Genomic DNA, 21,659 nt, shown 5'->3' with positions numbered 1-21,659 from the left:
AATAGCCTTTCACTCCCTGTATTTTACCCCTGCTACCTTCAGAATTTGAAAGAGAGTATTCCAGTCAACATTGTCAAAAGCTTTCTCTAAGTCTACAAATGCTAGAAACGAAGGTTCTCCTTTCCTTAATCTATTTTCTAAGATACGTCGCAGGGTCAGTATTGCCTCACGTGTTCCAACATTTCTACGGAATCCAAACTGATCTTCTCCGAGGTCGGCTTCTACCAGTTTTTCCATTCGTCTGTAAAGAATTCGTGTTAGTATTTTGCAGCCGTGGCTTATTAAACTGATAGTTCGATAATTTTCACATCTGTCAACACCTGCTTTCTTTGGGATTGGAATTATTATATTCTTCTTGAAGTCTGAGGGTACTTTGCTTGTCTCATACATCTTGCTCACCAGATGGTAGTGTTTTGTCAGGACTGGCTCTCCCAAGGCTGTCAGTAGTTCTAATGGGATGTTGTCTACTCCCGGGGCCTTGTTTCGACTAAGGGCTTTCAGTGTTCTGTCAAACTCTTCACGCAGTGTTGTATCTCCATTTCATCTTCATCTACATTCTCTTTCGTTTATATAATATTGTCCTCAAGAACATCGCCCTTGTGTAGACCCTTGTGTAGACCTTTCTGCTTTCCCCTCTTTGCTTATAGGTGGGTTTCCATCTGAGCTCTTGATATTCATGCAAGTGGTTCTCTTTTCTCCAAAGGTCTCTTTAATTTTCCTGCAGGCAGTATCTATCTTACCCCTAGTGATATACGCCTTTGCATCCTTACACTTATCCTCTAGCCATCCCTGCTTAGCCATTTTGCACTTCCTGTCGATCCCATTTTTGAGACGTTTGTATTCCTTTTTGCCTGCTTCATTTACTGCATTTTTATATTTTCTCCTTTCATCAATTAAATTCAATATCTCTTCTGTACGTTTGTATTTCTTTTTGCCTGCTTCATTTACTGCATTTTTATATTTCCTGCTTTCATCAATTAAATTCAATATCTCTTCTGTTACCCAAGGATTTCTTTTATTAGCTCTCGTCTTTTTACCTATTTGATCCTCTGCTACCGTCACTATTTCGTCTCTCAAAGCTACCCATTCTTCTTCTACTGTATTTCTTTCCCCCATTCTTGTCAATCGTCCCCTAACGCTCTCCCTGAAGCTCTCTACAACCTCTGGTTCTTTCAGTTTATCCAGGTCCCATTTCCTTAAATTCCCACCTTTTTGCAGTTTCTTCAGTTTTAATCTACAGTTCGTAACCAATAGATTGTGGTCAGAATCCACATATGTCCCTGGAAATGTCTTACAATTTAAAACCTGGCTCCTAAATCTCTGTCTTACCATTATATAATCTATCTGATACCTTCTAATATCTCCAGGCTTCTTCCATGTATGCAACCTTCTTTCATTACCTTTGATTATTCCTGTTCAGAAAGGTCTCTGTACCTTAGCAATTATCAAGAAGTGTAGTATGTATCTCAGATCGCTATGTAGCATATGTAGTGTTCCCTTACCAGCAATTCGCTGTCCAAGCCATCGACGGATACACGATCTGCTTTGCGGTTGTGTCCTGCCTCCTTCGACTGTCCTCAACAGATTTAGGGCAACTATTTTACGTACGTCCATTTTCGTAAATAAACTGCGCCACATGCAGCCGACAATTGCCGCTGGAACGGCTGGGTTCGCAAATCACGATGAGCACGGTTAGTGAGATGCAGTGGGTCGTTTTCAGAGCCCGCAGTAACCATGGCGGACGCCATGTCTGATTTACTTCGCAATGAGAAACACCTCCCGTGTGAGGACGGCTTATCTGCCAGTACGATGGCTAACGACATGACCGTCACGTGACACGCCGAGATATTTCAGCGTGGCAACAAGAGTGCTTTGCTTCATTTCATCAGCTATCTGTGGTTCAGTTGCTCGTTTGTCTGTTAGCTATAGTGACATTGTTCATCATAGGAATCTATAAAAAAACTAAGGGTTTCAAAAGCTGAAATGAGGAAGGGTGGAGCAGTCGTAGCGTAATAAGCAATCTGGTATTCACCTAAATTGATTAAACAAAACTGAGGTGAACCTAAAGTATGAAGGCATGACTTAAACGCTACTGTTCTCGAAAATGAGACCATCGATAATCATTGCGTCAGATCACCCGATCGATGAGGTTCCAAACATGGTAGAAAGAGAAAGGAAGTGCTAATTAATAACGCAAACTTTTTATTTTATACGTTCTGTTCTTCAGGAGAGACGAAAAATCGTTTAACTGCAGCTGATGTTTCGGAAACTCTCTGTTCCTGAATTTTTTTCTTAAGCCCTTTGCCGTTTCAGCTAATGAGGTAGCGAATAATCTACCGTAAAATTAAGGGCCCCTCTCTGAAGCCGGAACACAACGCAGAGATTTTCCCATGGAGGTATCTGGAAGATCTTCACCTGAATTTTTGTCTGCTGAAATTTCCTTACTGCCATCTGGGACTCGTAAAATATTTGTCTTATTTGAATCTACCTATGTATGAGACGTACTTACTTTCTGTTGTGAGAATTAAAGTGTCTAGCTAACTAATTCGAAAATATTTGATTATTTCTATGTATGTAATAAATTTTTAGGCAATTATGTCAATCTATTTTGACCTATACTAGAGTTTAGAGAAATGACAGGAAGTCAATCTAGAGTTACATGTAGCTTTTATTGACTCCCATGCCCTTGCGGTGGAAAATTGCCCCTGAAAGGCGGAAAAATCAACAATGATCAACGGCATGTTGACATAGTAGGCAACAGAAACGAGTGCATTAAAGACACATAATGTGCACCCACACAACATGTGGCCTGTAATTTAAAAGTGTCATAATGATCTGCCTATTGACAAAAGGTCCCAAATTGGTTCCTTATTCGGACTACTGGAGGTGACCACGAGAATAACTAACGGGACGGGGGGTGGAATGTCAGAAGTTTTAACGTGGCAGGGATGTTCGAAAATATAGAAAATGAAATTCAAACCCTGAATCCTTATATAATGGGGTTCACTGAATTGGAAAGAAGATAATGATTTCTGGCCAGATGGGTTTAGGATAATGTCAACAGCAGCAGAAAATCGTGTAACCGTAGTTGGATCCGTTACGAATAGGAACGTACAGCGGAGTGTGAGTTACTGTGAACCGTTCAGTGAGAGGGTTGTTCTCATCAGATCGACAGCACACCAACGCCTACGATAGTTCGGCGTACATGGCGACGTCGCAAGCTCAAGATAAAGAGATAGAGAAAGTATATGAGGATACTGAACATGTAATTCATCGTGTAAAGGGTGATGATAATAATCATCGAGAATCAGGAAGCGATTGTAGCGGAAGGAATAGAAAATACGGACTTGTTAGTATGACAGAGGAGAATGTCTGATTCAAATCTGCAATAAATTTCAGATGATAACAGATATAGAATGAGATTTTCACTCTGCAGCGGAGTGTACTGGCAGAAGTAAAGCTGTGAAGACGGGGCGTGAGTCGTGCTTGGGTAGCTCAGTTGGTAGAGCACTTGCCCCCGAAAGGCAATGGTCCCGAGTTCGAGTCTCGGTCCGGCACACAGTTTTAATCTGCCAGGAAGTTTCGATAACAGATATACTTGGAAAAAGAGCGAACAGATGGAAACTATGGAGCACAGTGACAAGAGCTGGACATCCTATACATCTTATTGAAGCTATAAAGAGCTTACAGAAGGACACAATAATGATAATAATAATAATAATAATAATAAGAATCATCATCATAACGGTTGCCAATAATAACACTAAAGAAATCTCTATCAATGAGGCTCTTAATCAAGGCTGTAGCCTGCCAGCTACATTAATTAATGTAAATGACTTGATTAAGAACTGGAGACAGGAAGTATAGCCTTATATGAGCAGGTGATATAACCATTTAGGAAAAAAATTAAGATGAGCTACAAAAAGCATAAATTTCGGAAAAGGGAATGTAATATCTCCACATGGGAAATATCTCATCCACAATAATAATAAGTGATACCAAGGTCTCCAGATGTAATTTTTTAGGATTTGATATTAGCTATGATATGCACAAGGATACAGGGAAGGAGAATAACAAGTATCATTCAGTACGGGGAGTGATAAACTAAAGACTCCAAAAGAAAATACGAAAATAATTTAACTCATAATTTTTTGAGAGCGCGGGTAAACCAGTATTGCTATATGGAAACGAATTCTTGAAAGAATGATAAAAGTAATACACAAACAGCAGAAACGAGATTTCTCAGGGAAGTTAGAGGTATTACCAGGGAAGACCTTGAAAGAAATGAGGATATTAAGAGTCAATAGATATTTATAATATTACTGAAAATACTGACGAAAATAAAACAAACAGTTGCAAAGACAGAAGATTGAGAAAACAACTGTATATAGGATAGAAAGTGACGGTTCGAGTACAACAAGATGAAACTGAAGAAGTGGATATTCGAAGGGTTGAGAGAGAGGGTTACTGTGTATCACCAGCACTTTTCAATATGTATGTTGAAAAAGCTAATCGATAAGGCCTTGGAAGAAGCAAAAGGGCTTGTTCTGCGACGAGAAAAAGTAAAAGACATGAAATAAGTTAATGATATGACTGTGCTAGCAGAAACGGAGGAAGTGTTTGGTGGGGAATATTATAAGTGTGGGTAAAGAACTTGGACGAAACTGAACATTGGCAAGACCAAAGTGATGAGAATAGGAAAAGAATACGGCATTACTGAACACAATGGTACTAGAACAGGTTCAGCCATTCCAGAATTTGGGAAGTTTGATAATTTTCAACCGAAGCTGTGCAGAGGAAGTAAGACGCAGAATCTCCATGGGGAAGGGGGCTTTCGGGAGAGTCAAATGCTTGCTGACAGCCAGAAGCATCGTCATTAGTAAGAGGTTTACCAAATATTTAGCCTGGAGTGTGATGTCTTATGATTCTGAAACGTGGACAGTCACAGAAAGAGCAAAATATTTGCAAAGTTTTGAACTGTGGTTATGGAGAAGAACTGAGAAAGTGAAATGGATCGACAGAATGAGAAATCAAGAGGTGCTGAGCAGGGTAGGAGAGGAGAGCAACTTCATGGGAATAATACAGAAGGAGAAAACATCTTGGACGATACAGATATTACGTAGCAATTGTCTACCATGGAAAATAATGAAGGAAAATTAGAAGTAAGGAGAGGGAGAGAAAGAAGAAGGCTTGGAATATTAACAGATGCGAAGAGAGGAAGAAGTTACAAGCAAATGGCGGAGGATGCTCAGGATAGAGGGATATAGAGGGCTTGCAGTTGATACCTGTCTGAAGGCAGATTTACTGAAAGAAGAAGATTACCACAAGTGAAACGTAGTGCCTCGTTATTAACGGCACTTGTAACAATCACTTTTTCCTGTTAATTTGTCCCAGCAACTAGTAACTGTTGTTGTTGTTGTTATCTTCAGTCCTGAGACTGGTTTGATGCAGCTCTCAATGCTACCCTATCCTGTGCAAGCTTCTTCATCTCCCAGTACTTACTGCAACCTACATCCTTCTGAATCTGCTTAGTGTATTCATCTCTTGATCTCCCTCTACGAATTTTACCCTCCACGCTGCCCTCCAGTACTAAATTGGTGATCCCTTGATGCCTCAGAACATGTCCTACCAACCGGTCCCTTCTTTTTGTCAAGTTTTGCCACAAACTCCTCTTCTCCCCAATCCTATTCATTACCTCCTCATTAGTTATGTGATCTACCCATCTAATCTTCAGCATTCTTCTGTAGCAGCACATTTCGAAAGCTCCTATTCTCGTCTTGTCCAAACTATTTATGGTTCATGTTTCACTTCCATACATAGCTACACTCCATACAAATACTTTCAGAAACGACTTCCTGACACTTAAATCTATACTCGATGTAAACAAATTTCTCTTCTTCACAAATTCTCTCCTTGCCATTGCCAGTCTACATTTTACATCCTCTCTACTTCGACCATCATCAGTTATTTTGCTCCCCAAATAGCGAAACTCCTTTACTACTTTAGTGTCTCATTTCCTAATCTAATTCCCTCAACATCACCCGACTTAATTCGACTACATTCCATTATCCTCGATTTGCTTTTGTTGATGTTCATCTTATATGCTCCTTTCAAGACACTGTCCATTCCGTTCAACTGCTCTTCCAAGCCCTTTGCTGTCTCTGACAGAATTAAAATGTCATCGGCAAACATCAACATTTTTATTTCTTCTCCATGGATTTTAATACCTACTCCGAATTTTTCTTTTGTTTCCTTCACTGCCTCCTCAATATACAGATTGAATAACATCGGGGACAGGCTACAACCCTGTCCCACTCCCTTCGCAACCGCTGCTTCCCTTTCGTGCCCCTCGACTCTTATAACTGCCATTTGGTTTCTGTACAAATTGTAAATAGCCTTTCGCTCCCTGTATTTTACCCCTGCCATCTTTAGAATTTGAAAGAGAGTATTCCAGTCAACATTGTCAAAAGCTTTCTCTAAGTCTACAAATGCTAGAAACGAAGGTTTGCCTTTCCTTATCTATTTTCTAAGATAAGTCGTAGGGTCAGTATTGCCTCACGTGTTCCAACATTTCTGCGGAATCCAAACTGATCTTCCCCGAGGTCGGCTTCTACCAGTTTTTCCATTCGTCTGTAAAGAATTCGCGTTAGTATTTTGCAGCTGTGACTTATTAAACTGATAGTTCAGTAATTTTCACATCTGTCAAAACCTGCTTTCTTTGGGATTGGAATTATTATATTCTTCTTGAAGTCTGAGGACATTTCACCTGTCTCATACGTCTTGCTCACCAGATGGTATAGTTTTGTCAGGACTGGCTCTCCCAAGGCCGTCAATAGTTCCAATGAAATGTTGTCTACTCCTGGGGCCTTGTTTAGACTCAGGTCTTTCAGTGCTGTGTCAAACTCTTCACGCAGTATCGTATCTCCCATTTCATCTTCATCTACATCCTCTTCCATTTCCATAATATTGTCCTCAAGTACATCGCCCTCGTATTGACCCTCTATATACTCCTTCCACCGTTCTGCTTTCCTTCTTTGCTTAGAACTGGGTTTCCATCTGAGCTCTTGATATTCATACAAGTGGTTCTCTTTTCTCCAAAGGTCTCTTTAATTTTCCTGTAGGCAGTATCTATCTTACCCCTAGTGAGATAAGCCTCTACATCCTTACATTTGTCCTCTAGCCATCCCTGCTTAGCAATTTCGCACTTCCTGTCAATCTCATGTTTGCGACGTTTGTATTCCTTTTTGCCTGCTTCATTTACTGCGTTTTTATATTTTCTCCTTTCATCAATTAAATTCAACATTTCTTCTGTTACCCAAGGATTTCTACTAGCCCTTGTCTTTTTACCTACTTGATCCTCTGCCACCTTCACTACTTCCTCCCTCAGAGCTACCCATTCTTCTTCTAGTGTATTTCTTTCCCCCATTCCTGTCAATTGTTCCCTTATGCTCTCCCTGAAACTCTGTACAACCTCTGGTTTGTGTGATGTCCTTGGTTAGTTAGGTTTAAGTAGTTGTAAGTTATAGGTGACTGATGACCTCCAAAGTTAAATCGCATAGTGCTCAGAGCCATTTGAACCAACCTCTGGTTTAGTCGGTTTATCCAGGTCCCATCTCCTTAAATTCCCTCCTTTTTGCAGTTTCTTCAGTTTTAATCTACAGTTCATAACCAATAGATTTTGGTCAGAGTCCACATCTGCCCCAGGAAATGTCTTACAATTTAAAACCTGGTTCCTAAATCTCTGTCTTACCATTATATAATCTATCTGATACCTTCTAGTATCTCCAGGAATCTTCCATGTATACAACCTTCTTTTATGATTCTTGAACCAAGTGTTAGCTATGATTAAGTTATGATCTGTGCAAAATTCTACCAGACGGCTTCCTCTTTCATTTCTCTCCCCCAATCCATATTTACCCAGTATGTTTACTTCTCTCCCTTTTCCTACTCTCGAATTGCAGTCACCCATGACTATTAAATTTTCGTCTCCCTTCACTACCTGAATAATTTCTGTTATCTCATCATACATTTCATCAATTTCTTCGTCATATGCAGAGCTAGTTGGCATATAAACTTGTACTACTGTAGTAGGCATGGGCTTCGTGTCTATCTGGCCACAATAATGCGTTCAGTATGCTGTTTGTAGTATCTTACCCGCACTCCTATTTTTTTTATTCATTATTAAACCTACTCCTGCATTACCCCTATTTGATTTTGTATTTATAACCCTGTATTCACCTGACCGAAAGTCTTGTTCCTCCTGCCACCAAACTTCACTAATTCCAACTATATCTAACTTTAACCTATCCATTTCCCTTTTTAAATTTTCTAACCTACCTGCCCGATTAAGGGATCTGACATTCAACGCTCCGATCCGTAGAACGCCAGTTTTCTTTCTCCTGATAACGACCTCCTGAGTAGTCCTCGCCCGGAGATCCGAATGGGGGACTATTTTACCTCCGGAATATTTTACCCAAGAGGACGCCATCATCATTTAACCATACAGTAAAGCTGCATGCCCTCGGGAAAAATTACGGCTGTAGTTTCCCCTTGCTTTCAGCTGTTCGCAGTACCAGCACAGCAAGGCCGTTTTGGTTAGTATTACAGGGCCAGATCAGTCAATCATCCAGAATCTTGCTCCTGCAACTATTGAAAAGGCTGCTGCCCCTCTTCAGGAACCACACGTTTGTCTGGCCTGTCAACAGATGCCCCTCCGTTGTGGTTGCACCTACGGTACGGCCATCTGTATCGCTGAGGCACGCAAGCCTCCGCACCAACGGCAAGGTCCATGGTGCATGGGGGTAGGAGTAATTGTTAACAGTGTTATTTATTCACACAAACTGCGCCATTACTGTATCGAACCGACAGGTCCACCTTCAGACGGCTGTTCATGTTCGTACTACATTTATTGTTGTTTACATTAATTGTCGTAACCAAACCAGCCGACAACTAACGTAAATAACAACAAATGTAAAATAAACATGATCAGCCATCTGAAGAGGAAGCCGTTGGTTCTAAACTAGTGACGGCACTATTTTTGTAAATAAATAGCATTATTAACGGTGGCTGGTTGCTGTTTTCTTCTTCGTAAGAATCGACTAGTAAAACTTTTGTTACTGGCGCTTTGCGCCCATCATTTTCCTGGAACAACACTTAGAAAATCTGTAATGACGTATTAATTTTCTAATTTCTCTCAGTACTTTTTGCTTCGAGGAGGCGAGTAGCTTAATTCTATAGTATGAGAACAGCTTTACAATTTTTTGGATACAAATCAGTTATGTGTAAATAAAGATAAATTGTTTTTTCATTCTCCTCACAAATGCCAGATCCGGCACTTAGAACTCTACAAATCATGGAGACAATGTAGACGCGATACTGCGAGTAGAAATATTGTGAAACGATCAAAGAGAGGGTAAGAGAGAGAGCTGTGCTATGTAAGGAAAAAAGCAGAAACTCACTGCTGTTCGTTTTAGACGTCAGCGAAGCGAAAAATACGCGAGAGGTGTCCAGGCAACGGGGACCAGCAGCCCTGTAGGACGGCTGCAGCCACCGCATGGCCCGTTGTTGGGACACAGTGACAGAGACCGTAGTGCTTTTAACGAATTATAAACTGGGTGAGTTGGGAGCGGCCTTGGAAAGAAATCAGGGGAAATCACTGCACCTATTAGTACTTCACACTGGTGCGTCAGAGCTGCACACGAAGTCTCACTGAACCAATACAAAGTAAAGCTGGTGCATCGAGAAACCAACGCGGATACTACTGTTGCAATATTGCAGACTGCTATTCCAGTCTGCCAGAGATAAATCTTCAAAAAATCCCGTGGTAAAAACCGCCTCGAAATACTGTCTTAGATGCGTGAGCGGCATGTGCTTTAAATTGTTTAAAGTGGAGTAGCCGTAAAGTTCTTCATTACTGGATAGTTCTCTGGAAAAAAACAGCAGAACACTAACAGATGAAAAGTATCCGGACACCTATTAATGGGCATTAATATGCTGTCTGCCACGCGTCGCTTCTATCGAAATCTGTTCAGGACAGTTTCAGTGAGGTGTCTGAAGGTCTGTGGTTGAATAGCATCCGATTTTTCCTCAAGCGCCGAAACGGAGAAGATAATGATGTACGCTGCGCTCTGGAACGAACTCTATGTTCTAAATTACCCCAATTGCGTTCACGTTGGAACTCTGGATAAGCAATGATCGTCTCCAAAGTGCTATTCTCGGTACGTTTTACACAGTTCTGTAGAAACGTGATCATATTCTTCTGGATACAGTGTGAGGAGCTACCAAGAGTCATTGTGTCAGCTGGACTGTTGGTAACACTTTGGAGCTCACAAGTGCTTCCTTCCTCTGATGTCATGCGAGTTTTGAAAATCACCCTCTGCAATGTTCAACGGTCTCTTACCGCCAGGTCTGCCTGGTCTTGGTTTAGATTTGGTAATTCGCTCGCTGCCTGAGGCGTCTTGCCACCGTCCGCGCGGATCCTCCTGTCGGAGGTTCGAGTCCTCCCTCGGGCGTGGGTGTGTGTGGTGTCCATAGCGTAAGTTAGATTAAGTAGTTTGTAGGCTTAAGGACCGATGACCTATGCAGTTTGCTCCCATACATCTATCTACACGTCTACATCTATACTCCGCGAGCCACTTTACGGTGTGTGGCGGAGGGTACTTATTGTACCACTATCTGATCCCCCCTTCCCTGTTCCATTCACGAATTGTGCGTGGGAAGAACGACTGCTTGTAAGTCTCCGTATTTGCTCTAATTTCTCGGATCTTTTCGTTGTGATCATTACGCGAGATATATGTGGGCGGTAGTAATATGTTGCCCATCTCTTCCCGGAATGTGCTCTCTCGTAATTTCGATAATAAACCTCTCCGTATTGCGTAACGCCTTTCTTGAAGTGTCCGCCACTGGAGCTTGTTCAGCATCTCCGTAACGCTCTCGCGCTGACTAAATGTCCCCATGACGAATCGCGCTGCTTTTCGCTGGATCATGTCTATCTCTTCTATTAATCCAACCTGGTAAGGGTCCCATACTGATGAGCAATACTCAAGAATCGGACGAACAAGCGTTTTGTAAGCTACTTCTTTCGTCGATGAGTCACATTTTCTTAGAATTCTTCCTATGAATCTCAACCTGGCGCCTGCTTTTCCCACTATTTGTTTTATGTGATCATTCCACTTCAGATCGCTCCGGATAGTAACTCCTAAGTATTTTACGGTCGTTACCGCTTCCAATGATTTACCACCTATGGCATAATTTTACTGGAACGGATTTCTGCCCCTATGTATGCGCATTATATTACATTTATCTACGTTTAGGGAAAGCTGCCAGCTGTCGCACCATGCATTAATCGTCTGCAGGTCCTCCTGGAGTACGTACGAGTCTTCTGATGTTGCTACTTTCTTGTAGACAACCGTGTCATCTGCAAATAGCCTCACGGAGCTACCGATGTTATCAACTAAGTCATTTATGTATATTGTAAACAATAAAGGTCCTATCACGCTTCCCTGCGGTACTCCCGAAATTACCTCTACATCTGCAGATTTTGAACCGTTAAGAATGACATGTTGTGTTCTTTCTTCTAGGAAATCCTGAATCCAATCACAAACCTGGTCCGATATTCCGTAAGCTCGTATTTTTTTCACTAAACGTAAGTGCGGAACCGTATCAAATGCCTTCCTGAAGTCCAGGAATACGGCATCAATCTGCTCGCCAGTGTCTACGGCACTGTGAATTTCTTGGGCAAATAGGGCGAGCTGAGTTTCACATGATCTCTGTTTGCGGAATCCATGTTGGTTATGATGAAGGAGATTTGTATTATCTAAGAACGTCATAATACGAGAACACAAAACATGTTCCATTATTCTACAACAGATTGACGTAAGCGAAATAGGCCTATAATTATTCGCATCTGATTTATGACCCTTCTTGAAAATGGGAACGACCTGCGCTTTCTTCCAGTCGCTAGGTACTTTACGTTCTTCCAGCGATCTACGATAAATTGCTGATAGAAAGGGGGCAAGTTCTTTAGCATAATCACTGTAGAATCTTAAGGGTATCTCGTCTGGTCCGGATGCTTTTCCGCTACTAAGTGATAGCAGTTGTTTTTCAATTCCGATATCGTTTATTTCAATATTTTCCATTTTGGCGTCCGTGCGACGGCTGAAGTCAGGGACCGTGTTACGATTTTCCGCAGTGAAACAGTTTCGGAACACTGAATTCAGTATTTCTGCCTTTCTTCGGTCGTCCTCTGTTTCGGTGCCATCGTGGTCAACGAGTGACTGAATAGGGGATTTAGATCCGCTTACCGATTTTACATATGACCAAAACTTTTTAGGGTTCTTGTTTAGATTGTTTGCCAATGTTTTATGTTCGAATTCGTTGAATGCTTCTCTCATTGCTCTCTTTACGCTCTTTTTCGCTTCGTTCAGCTTTTCCTTATCAGCTATGATTCGACTACTCTTAAACCTATGATGAAGCTTTCTTTGTTTCCGTAGTACCTTTCGTACATGATTGTTATACCACGGTGGATCTTTCCCCTCGATTTGGACCTTAGTCGGTACGAACTTATCTAAGGCGTACTGGACGATGTTTCTGAATTTTTTCCATTTTTGTTCCACATCCTCTTCCTCAGAAATGAACGTTTGATGGTGGTCACTCAGATATTCTGCGATTTGTGCCCTATCACTCTTGTTAAGCAAATATATTTTCCTTCCTTTCTTGGCATTTCTTATTACACTTGTAGTCATTGATGCAACCACTGACTTATGATCACTGATACCCTCTTCTACATTCACGGAGTCGAAAAGTTCCGGTCTATTTGTTGCTATGAGGTCTAAAACGTTAGCTTCACGAGTTGGTTCTCTAACTATCTGCTCGAAGTAATTCTCGGACAAGGCAGTCAGGATAATGTCACAAGAGTCTCTGTCCCTGGCTCCAGTTCTGATTGTGTGACTATCCCATTCTATACCTGGTAGATTGAAGTCTCCCCCTATTACAATAGTATGATCACGAAACTTCTTCACGACGTTCTGCAGGTTCTCTCTGAGGCGCTCAACTACTACGGTTGCTGATGCAGGTGGTCTATAGAAGCATCCGACTATCATATCTGACCCACCTTTGATACTTCACTTAACCCAGATTATTTCACATTCGCATTCGCTAATAACTTCACTGGATATTATTGAATTCTTTACTGCTATAAATACTCCTCCACCATTGGCGTTTATCCTATCCTTGCGGTATATATTCCATTCTGTGTCTAGGATTTCGTTACTGTTCACTTCCGGTTTTAACCAACTTTCCGTTCCTAATACTATATGCGCACTATTTCCTTCAATAAGAGATACTAATTCAGGAACCTTGCCCTGGATACTCCTGCAGTTTACCAATATTACGTTGACTTTTCCTGTTTTTGGTCTCTGAGGACGGACGTTCTTTATCAACGATGATAATGTCCTCTCTGGTAAGCCGTCAGGTATTTTATCGTTTCGCCCAAGGGGGGGTCCCTCTAACCTAAAAAACCCCCGTGTGCACGCCACACGTACTCTGCTACCCTAGTAGCTGCTTCCGGTGTGTAGTGCAAATTTATAATTTTACAAATTTACGTTGGAAGTCAAGGGGCTCTCTTCAGCGACCCCTTCAGCTGTTACTGCATTTCTACTGGCGATACTGTGCTCTGCGTCTCCTCTTATACTGCTGGTTCCGCCTATCTCGACTTGTAGTGATCAGTTCCGCATGACTTAGGAGCGTCGGGACACTTTTGATCAGATAGTGTATGGTTCACATACGTATAAGAAGTTATCGTTTGACAGAAAAGCATTGTTTCATTAATTTGTGTTGTATAGGCTCTTGATGTATCTGACGAGGATTTTCAGAACTGCAGTTCGTACTACGAGTTCAGAAACCACCATAAATGCAGCTATATTTCATCAATCAGTTTCATATTTCATCAATCGATTCACTACCGTTACTGCAGTATACAGAACATACCCTCCCCCAAGATCACAGATGGTTGGAGGAACCATGGGCAACGCTAGGAGTAATCCTAGAAAGAGAACCTTCCACCACCAAGACAACAAAAATAACCAGTGCAAAAGGCTTTTATCAAAGCCAGGACTTATAGAAGTATTTGTACTTGTATTTGTAAATAATTATACTGTACCCTCCTGAATACGAAAATAATACACACATCAAATGGTTCAAATGGCTCTAAGCACTATTGGACTTAACAACTGAGATCGTCAGTCCCCTAGACTTGGAACTACTTAAACTACCCTATGGACAACACACACATCCATGTCCGAGGCAGGATTCGAACCTGCGACCGTAGCAGCAGCGCGGTTCCGGACTGAAGCGCCTAGAACCCCTCGGCCACAGCGGCCGGCAATATACACATAAAAAAAAAGTTTTAAATCACCTCGGGTCCGAGAGTTCTGGAACCTGTACCGAAAATTGGAATAGAGATCAACGTAAACATAATTTCCTCCCTTTTTATTGCTCATGAAAACCACACATTGCATGTTGTACCACCACACAGCGAGACCCTCAGAGATGGTGGTCCAGACTGCTGTACACACCGGTACCTCTAATACCCAGTAGCATATCCTCTTGCATTGATGCATGCCTGTATTCCTCGTGGCATGCTATCCACAAGTTCGTCAAGGCACTGTTGGTCCTGATTGTCCCACTCCTCAACGGCGATTCGGCGGAGATCCCTCAGTGATTAGTGGGTCACGTCGTCCATAAAGAGCCCTTTTCAATCTATCCCAGGCATGCTCGATAGGGTTCATGTCTGAAGAACGTGCTGGCCACTCTAGTCGAGCGACGTCGTTGGCCTGAAGGAAGCCACTCACAAGATGTGCACGATGAGTGCGCGAATTGTCGTCCGTGAAGACGAATGCCTCGCAGATATACTGCCCATATGTCTGCACTGTCGGTCGGAGGATGCCATTCACTCATCGTACAGCCGTTACGGCTCCTTCCATGACCACCAGCGGCGTTCGTTGGCCCCACATAATGACACTCCAAAACAGCAGTGAACCTCTACATTGCTGCACTCGCCGGACAGTGTGTCTAAGGCATTCAGTCTGACCGGGTTCCCTATAAACACATCTCCGACGATTGTCTGGTTGAAGGCATATGTGACACTCATTGGTGAAGAGAACGTGATGCCAATCCTGAGCGGTCCATTCGACATGTTGTTCGGTCCGTCTGTACCGCGCTGCATGATGTCGTGGTTGCAAAGATGGACCTCGCCATGGACGTCGGGAGTGAAGTTACGCAACATGCAGCCTATTGCGCACATTTTGAGTCGTAACACGGTGTCCTGTGGCTGCACGAAAGTCGTTATTCAACATGGTGGCGTTGCTGTCAGTGTTCCTCCGAGCCATAACCCGTAGGTAGGGGTCATCCACTGCAGTAGTAGCTCTTGGGCGGCCTCAGCGAGGCATGTCATTGACAGTTCCTGTCTCTCTGTATCTCCTCCACTTCCCAACAACATTGCTTTGGTTCACTCCGTGATGCCTGGACAATTCCCTTGCTGAAAGCCCTTCCTGGCACAAAGTAACAATGCGGACGCGATCAAACCACGGTATTGACCGTTTAGGCAAGGTTGAACTACAGACAACACGAGCCGTGTACCTCCTCGCTGGTGGAATGACTAGAACTGATCGGCTGTCGGACCCCTTCCGTCTAATGGGCGCTGCTCGTGCATGGTTGTTTACATCTTTGGGCGGGTTTAGTGACATCTCTGAAGTGTCAAAGGAACTGTGTCTGTGATACAATATCCTCAGTCAACGTCTATCTTCAGGAGTTCTCGGAACCGGGGTGATGCAAACCTTTTTCTCATACCGTTACTATGAAATTTTTCTTTATGAATTTAGATCTTTGACCATATGCTATTGATATATGAGTTTAATTGCTAAATGGTGTCATGATTTATTTAGCTTTATTTTCAACGCCGCTACCAACTCGTCCTCTCGGCTAAATGCGCCACTGCACATGACGCATTGTCCCAGGAACGGGACGGTAAGCCACTGAGAATTCACAGCCAGCCCTGGTTTCCGCGCAACGCCGGAGACTGTGCTTCCTTCGTAAGTGAAACAGCGTGCAGTACTTAGGACTTCTATTTCCTACTGTTAAAGAGTTTGATCTTCAGTGAAAGCTCCCGAAAACTTAGGAATATTGAATGTCGAAATTGTTTCCCTTATTCCTGTAACACTGCATACTTATTGAAGCCTTTTGAGGTGAACAGATGTGACAAGTAAAAAGCGATAGAAACACTAGTTTATCCGAAAGAAATTCGTCGTGCTTTCGTCAAAAAGTCCATTAATTTTTTAACCACGTTTGATGGGCCTTATTATGCTGCTGCTGTCAATGGAAACTGTTGTCCTTGTCTGAGAAATTATGCTGTTGTCTGAACGTTGGGGATAGATACCTACGTCTTGAGCAACTAAATCGACAGCCAACGCGTAATGGAAATATTTTAGATCTAGTAGCCATGAACAGACCAGAACTTATCGACGGTGTCAGTGTTGAGATAGGAATTAGTGATCATGATGTTGTCATTACGACTATGGTTAAGAAAGTTAAAAAGTCGGTCAATAAGGCTAGGAGAGTATTCTTACTAGAAAGACCAGATAAGCAGTTGTTAGCATCCCACCTAGTAAATGAACCGACTTCATTTACTTCCGGGACGATGGACGTGGAAGAATTATGGGCAAATTTTAAACACATTGTAAATCACGCATTGGAGAAGTATGTGCCGAAAAAGGGGTTACGGACGGAAAAGACCCACCGTGGTTTAACAGCGCAATTCGGAGAATGCTCAGGAAGCAAAGACAGTTGCACTCGTGGTACAAGGTAGATCGGGACAATGAGGACAGGCAAAAGTTAGTAGAGATTCGTGCTGCTGTAAAAAGACCGACGCGCGGAGCATACGACAACTACCATCGTCATACCTTAGCAAAAGATCTTGCTGAAAACCCAAGGAAATTCTGGTCTTACGTAAAATCGGTAAGCGGATCTAAGGCTTCCGTCCAGTCACTCACTGATCAGTCTGGCCTGGCAACGGAAGACAGAAAAACGAAAGCTGAAATTTTAAATTTAGCATTTGAGAAATCTTTCGCGCAGTAGTGTCGTACAAACACACCGCCGTTTGAGTCTCGTGCAGATTCCCATACGGAGCACATAGTGATAGACATCCCTGGGCTTGTGAAGCAGCTGAATGGGTTGAAAATAAATAAATCGCCAGGTCCTGATGGGATTCCAATTCGGTTTTACAGAGAGTACTCTACTGCATTGGCTCCTTACTTAGCTTACATTTATCGCGAATCTCTTGCCCAACGTAAAGTCCCGAGCGACTGGAAAAAATCGCAGGTGATGCCTGTATATAAGAAGGGTAGAAGGACGGATCCTCAAAATTACAGACCAACATCCTTAACATCGGTTTGTTGCAGTATTCTCGAACATATTCTCAGTTCGAATATAATGAATTTCCTTGAGACAGAGAAGTTGCTGTCCGTGCATCAGCATGGCTTTAGAAAGCATCGCTCCTGCGAAATACAACTCGCCCTTTTTTCACATGATATCTTGCGGACCATGGATGAAGGGTATCAGACGGATGCCATATTCCTTGGCTTCCGGAAAGCGTTTGACTCGGTGCCCCACTGCAGACTCCTAACTAAGGTACGAGCATATGAGATTGGTTCCCAAGTATGTGAGTGGCTCGAAGACTTCTTAAGTAATAGAACCCAGTACGTTGTCCTCGATGGTGAGTGTTCATCGGAGGTGAGGGTATCATCTGGGGTGCCCCAGGGAAGTGAGGTAGGTCCGTTGTTGTTTTCTATCTACATAAATGATCTTTAGGATAGGGTGGATAGAAATGTGCGGCTGTTTGCTGATGAAGCTGTGGTGTACGGGAAGGTGTCGTCGTTGAGTGACTGTAGGAGGATACAAGATGACTTGGACAGGATTTGTGATTGGTGCAAAGAATGGCACCTAACTCTAAATATAGATAAATGTAAATTAATGCAGATGAATAGGAAAAAGAATCCCGTAATGTCTGAATACTCCATTAGTAGTGTAGCGCTTGACAGAGTCACGTCGATTAAATATTTGGGCGTAACATTTGCAGAGTGATCTGAAGTGGGACAAGCATGTAATGGCAGTTGTGGGGAAGGCGGATAGTCGTCTTCGGTTCATTGGTAGAATTTTGGGAAGATGTGGTTCATCTGTAAAGGAGACCCCTTATAAAACACTAATACGACCTATTCTTGAGTACTGCTCGAGCGTTTGGGATTCCTATCAGGTCGGATTGAGGGAGGACATAGAAGCAATTCAGAGGCGGGCTGCTAGATTTGTTACTGGTAGGTTTGATCATCACGCGAGTGTTACGGAAATGCTTCAGGAACTCGGGTGGGAGTCTCTCGAGGAAAGGAGGCGTTCTTTTCGTGAATCGCTACTGAGGAAATTTAGAGAATCAGCATTTGAGGCTGACTGCGGTACAATTTTACTGCCGCCAACTTATATTTCGCGGAAAGACCACAAAGATAAGAGATTAGGGCTCGTACAGAGGAATATGGGCAGTCATTTTTCCCTCGTTCTGTTTGGGAGTGGAACAGGCAGAGAAGATGCTAGTTGTGGTATGAGGTACCCTCCGCCACACACCGTATTGTGGATTGCGGAGTATGTATGTAGATGTAGATACGTTCAGTTCTGAAATCTGCCATAGTCAACAATCACTGACAGAAACGATCCGAGATCATCACAGTGTCTCCACTGTATTTCACTGTAGCTATAACATCTGCATATACATCTGTACTCGGCAGCTCAAAATTAGGGCCTAGCAGAGGGTTCATCGAACGGCTGCTTTTTTACCGCTCCACTCTCGAACAGCGTGCTGGAAAAAGGAACACTTGAATCTTTCCGTGCGTGCTCTGATTTCTCTTACTTTATTACGGTGATCACTTCCCCCTATGTAGATGGGCGCCAAAAAAATATGTTCACACTCTGAGGAGAAAGTTGGTGATATAACTTCATGACAAGGTCCTGCCGTAGCGGGAAAAGCCGTTGTTTCAATGACTGTCATCCCAATTCGTTTATCATATCCGTGGCACTCCCTCCCCTATTTCGGATAATACAAAATTCTTTGAACTTTTTCGATGTCCTCCGTCATTCTTATCTGATACTGGTCCCACACTACTCCAGAAGAGGGCGGACAAGCGAAGTGTAAGCAGGCTCTTTACAAAATGCGTTACATTCTTCTGAGTATTCCGCCAATAAATCGCAGTCTTTGGTTTGATTTCCCCGCAATATTATCTACGTGGTCGTTCCAATTTAAGTTATTCGTAAGTGCAATCCCTAAGTATTTAGCTAAGTTTATAGCTTTTAGATTTTTGTGATTTATCGTCTAACTGAAATTTAGCGGATTCTTTTTAGTGCTCATGTGAGTATCTTCACACTTCTCAGGATTCAGAATCAATTGATACTTTCTGCACGATAAAGATATCTTGTCTAAATCATTTTCCAATTAGTTTTGATCCTCTAGTGACATTACTTGACCGAAAATGACAGCATAATCTGCAAACAGATTCTGATACATACTGCTCGCTTGACACATCACGTATCGTGTCTTCACCTGGGCGGACGCTTAACTGAATGGAAGATTTTATATTACGTTGAGCTACAGTGAATGATCATGATAAGCTAATATTTTGGTGAGATAGTAGATCAGTGGCTGCAGGAAGAAGCCTCTTGTCATCGGATAAAGAACGAATGCTTACTGGGGCCATATGAAGTCAACGGATTCCATAACAGACGAGGAAGCGCAAACTTGTTCATAGAGGGTCGACACAGTTCATAGAGGGACGACACTGGTGTGAGACAGTATGTGAACTGTCAAAGGTATAGCACGTGAACAGTTGATGTCTAGCAGCTGCTAAAAATAATTTGAAGTTGCAACTGTTGTTGCTATACTATTTCTTCCAAAGAAATGTGGTCCATCTCCATGAAATATTCTGCAGCGTAATAGGAAAACGTCTCTTTCTTTGCCATCTAGCAAGATGTAGTCAGTAGTGGGTAACAATGTCCGCCCTTTGAATGACGATTACCAGTAAAAATTGTCCCACAGACTTAACCGGCTACGTTAGAATTAACTGACAACCACGACATGATCGTTCAAATTACGCTTTGTACTTTATCTTGCATTGTGAGTTAAGCAGTAGGAAGGACTTTAAAACATACTCTCGATTCACGTAACACGTTTCGCTTCGTCGACAGCCCACGTGTTGTGGAGCTAGCGTCACTGCCAACTCTCCTTACATTCGTTTCGTTTGTATGTGATTTGCCAATAACATCTTCACTGTGAATGTTTCCTTTCGTACCATTTTTGTTTTTTTGTTGATGACACAATATTCAATAGATGCATACTAAGCCCATCAGTGACTTTCAAGGCTGTACTCTAAAGAATTTCGATAGATGATCTGATTGTAAGAGATTATCGTAGCCACTACCGTTAAGGAGATAACTGCATTTAATCCCATAAGAGTGAAAGTATCAGCGTCTTCATTTTTTTATTACATTCGCTTGTTTCCATCTTACAAAAGTGTCTCATGTTTAAAATAATCGATGAACAAATCTGAACGTTGAACATTAGTTTCTAAGATTTCATTTGTGTATTTCACAGAGCGAGACCACACAACGGTGAAAACAACGTCTTACGCCGGCAGGAAACGGTTTCAAACCTCTATCTGCACATTCCCATTTGAGTTTTCTGCAGTTTCCCTAAATAATTTCAGATGAATGCGAAATTTGTTCCATCAACAAAACTACTATCATTTTCCCTCAGTTATCCGGTTCAGCTGCGTCAGTGATTCATTTCTAATAACATTACTTCTCTGTTAACACTGTATGGCACCTTATCTTGCGAAACCGAGTGTTGTGCAGCAACTTTCTGCAAGAATCCAGAAATTGAAAATACAAAGATTTTATTTACGCCGGTACTGAAATCGTATCCAGAGAGTAAAAAACTGGTATAGACTACGTATTCTTTTTATTCGGGATGGACAGCAAGTTGTCAAAAGCTTGGAACGACGAGTAATGATAGCTGCTACAGAAGCAGCAAATGGATGAATGGTACAGTTATTGCAGAAAAGTGTTAGATATTGACTATTGAAGATAACAAAAACGTGCGCGCTTTTCAGAAAACAGCCAATGTTGTTAGATGCACGGATAATCGAATGGGAAGGTATCAAGTAATGTATTTTTAGATCGATACATTACATGACTGAGTACGAATATATACGACTGTTTATGCGAATGCTTTCTGAGCTGTTCACCTACAATGATTTATGTTCCCACTGAGCGATTTCATTTAAGTATCGAGTGTATTTTATCTGTTCTTTATGTTAGTACCTGGTCACGACAGAGGTAGTAGCACAAGGTGATTAGTGAAACTCGGATCTCCACCGTAAAGGAGGAAAGTAAAATGATGCACGAATACTGAGCACGTTACAGGAGCGCATAACTCGAGACTAGGCACCCGAAAGCGACCAAGCAATCTCTCTGTCAGCGCCCATCCATCATGGCTACCGGTACGGGTAACAGAGACCTTGGAAAGAGGCGTCCCGGGTATCTTTATCCCCCCTCCCCACCAGTCTCGCGGG

General features: G+C 42.4%; 1 non-coding gene across 1 annotated transcript; it reads left to right on the top strand.

Annotated features, from left to right (window-relative positions):
* The first annotated feature begins 3,483 nt into the window (after positions 1-3,483).
* Trnas-cga lies at positions 3,484-3,558 on the top strand. Its single transcript has one exon. It is a non-coding gene; the product is annotated as a tRNA-Ser (tRNA).
* The last annotated feature ends 18,101 nt before the right edge of the window (positions 3,559-21,659 follow it).

Source organism: Schistocerca americana, chromosome 1 (genome assembly GCF_021461395.2).
Source record: "Schistocerca americana isolate TAMUIC-IGC-003095 chromosome 1, iqSchAmer2.1, whole genome shotgun sequence".
In the NCBI taxonomy this organism is placed as follows: Eukaryota; Metazoa; Arthropoda; class Insecta; order Orthoptera; family Acrididae; genus Schistocerca; species Schistocerca americana.
This window is presented reverse-complemented; position numbering and strand designations above follow the sequence as displayed.